Source organism: Rhinoderma darwinii, chromosome 3, assembly GCF_050947455.1.
Source record: "Rhinoderma darwinii isolate aRhiDar2 chromosome 3, aRhiDar2.hap1, whole genome shotgun sequence".
In the NCBI taxonomy this organism is placed as follows: domain Eukaryota; kingdom Metazoa; phylum Chordata; class Amphibia; order Anura; family Rhinodermatidae; genus Rhinoderma; species Rhinoderma darwinii.
Genome location: NC_134689.1, coordinates 1,094,940 through 1,097,569, shown reverse-complemented (window position 1 = coordinate 1,097,569; position 2,630 = coordinate 1,094,940). Strand labels below are relative to the sequence as shown.

The 2,630-nt window shown below is 46.7% G+C and overlaps 1 long non-coding RNA gene across 1 annotated transcript; it reads left to right on the top strand.

Moving 5' to 3' along the window:
* Positions 1-684: 684 nt before the first annotated feature.
* Positions 685-1,881, top strand: LOC142750805 (uncharacterized). The gene is made up of 3 exons (XR_012882606.1): positions 685-770; positions 853-934; positions 1,808-1,881. It is a non-coding gene; the product is annotated as an uncharacterized LOC142750805 (long non-coding RNA).
* Positions 1,882-2,630: the final 749 nt, after the last annotated feature.

Genomic DNA, 2,630 nt, shown 5'->3' with positions numbered 1-2,630 from the left:
ACAGCCTCTCAGCTCGAAACTGAAGGAGTTTATTTATGATAGGAAAGTTGGGTCGAGCCCTTGTCAGTCCGTCAGTCATATTTTGGAGGACCTGAAGTCACATGTCCCTGAGGATGAATGGATATCGGATAATAGTAGTGATGAAACGGAGTCATGAGGCGAATGTAGACGGAGCTCGCGGCCCCCGCCGCCGCCGCCATGACGCTTCATCCCCATATAATGAGGTTCTGCAGCTTTCTAGACTTCGTGTTGAAGTTCCTTACCATTTTATGATCTCTGCTTGCTATCAGTGAATTGAAACATTTTTGTTTACTGTTCACAGCTGGTTTGTTACAAATCTTTTCTATCTGTACATTTCTGTGAACTAAATACCTCAGCACAGATCTCTCTCCCGTCCTGATAGTTTGTTACAATGTATCAGTGCAGATAACATAAGTGATGACTAGAGGATTATCTAGACTGGATACATTTGTAGCAAAACCTCATGTGTTTTCAGCATCTGGATGTAAACAATGAATGTTCCCAGTCACTGACAGCAAGCAGAGATCTTAATGGTGCGACATTTATACACCTAGTCTCTTAGAAAGTTACAGACGTTTTTATGACCATTATTTACATGAAACCGCAAACCCCTTTCATTCATCGGGAGTAATTGTAGCGTTTGCGGTGTTTCTCCGCAGAGCCTGTACTTTAAGCTGCGCTCCATGGTCCCGTGCTGCCTCTGTCACGTCAACTTCACGGTCGCTGTGCCGGAGGATGAATCCATACAGGTGATTGTCACGCGTTTCTGTCTCGTCTCCGTTACTCCAGGGCGGTGACAGTAACGTTGGCGTTCTCGCTGTCCTTTTCCAGGTGGCGGTCACCGCGGTGGCGATTACCTTCGACAAACAGGACGCGTTACAGAGCGGAAAAACGAAGTCCGAGTGTCCGCGAGGTGAGGAGACGTGACCTCAGGTGTGATCGCCGCATGAAAGGAGCGGTTACCTGCAGTTACGGGTGTTTGCTGGGCGAGCGTGGCCCCTGCGGAGGGTGCATTTAACCCTTTCACTGCCAAGGACGTAGGTCACACAACACGACTAGAACAGAAGGGTTAACGCTCAGATCCTGGTATCGTATTAAAGCCCAGAGTCTCAGCGGACATCGGGATCACGGCTCTAGTCGCAGTATCGGGCCGCGGCGCTCGTCGGTATAAGTGACCTGTAGGGGCGCTGCGCACCCTGAGCTGTTATCTTTAGGCTCTGTTCACATCTGTGTGGGAGGCTCCGTTAATGTCTGTCCTGCAACGAATCCGTCATTTTCGTTCTGTCCCTATGACGGAGCCGAACAATGGAAATAGTGACGCCAGTGTGAACGCGGCCTCAGGAGGGGTTGTGCATATAGGGGTATAATAGGATTTATTTTATATTTCGGGTTTTATTTGTGTATGTCACTGTGAAAAGTGGCAGCAAAAGGGTTAAAGAGCGGTCCCGCCTCCTCTATAATAAAGCGCAGTCACCGTGGACACGTTCCTGTTTACATCCAAATGCAGAAAACCCGATCCTTCTCACAGCCGAGGGTTTGTTACAGTGTATCAGTATAGACAATCCTCTGAAACACACATCAGCAGTACAGATCTCCCCCTTGTCCTGGACTCCAGGCTGATAGTTCTTGCCTTCACTGATACATTGTAACAAACCCTCAGCTGTGTAAGCAGGACATGGTCAGGACGGTTATAATTGATGCTGCAGTATATCACATGGTCTGCGGACACCTCACACCCCCCAAATCCAATGGGACTGACCTGTTCTTTTCTCTTGTCTTGCACAAGTTTCCACAGACACTGACGAGCTGCTCCAGTTCCCTCTGGAATTATCCACAGAATCTCCCGGACTGCAGCCAATCTCCCCCTCTAAAGGTGAGTCCAGAGGGAATCCCACAAGAAAAATACAAATAAATATATACCTGAAGTATTGAAGACCCCGACTCCAGTCTTCTGACTACAGCACCAGGGAGTGATGACATATGCACAGAGCTGTACACTGATTGGCTGTCATAGTCATGTGATGTCACTATGTCTTCCTACACAGAGTACAGTACAAGCATTTTCTGAAAACTTTATTATTCTAGAGTTTGCAGGACTGTGACAACCTGTCAGTAGCAGGGGGCGGGGCTGTGACAACCTCTCACACATGATATACAGGCTGGTTGTCAGTAGTAATAGATGAATAGCTGTTACTGTATATAAGATGTGTGGATCTCATGTCTGATCACAGTGTAATTATATTATATATCAGTGATGTCAGTAACAGGGGGCGGGGCTGTGACAACCTCTTACACATGATATACAGGCTGGTTGTCAGTAGTAATAGATGAATAGCTGTTACTGTATATAAGATGTGTGGATCTCATGTCTGATCACAGTGTAATTATATTATATATCAGTGATGTCAGTAACAGGGGGCGGGGCTGTGACAACCTCTCACACATGATATACAGGCTGGTTGTCAGTAGTGATAGATGAGTAGCTGTTACTGTATATAAGATGTGTGGATCTCATGTCTGATCACAATGTAATTATATTATATATCAGTGATGTCAGTAACAGGAGGCGGGGCTGTGACAACCTCTCACACATGATATTCAGGCTGGTT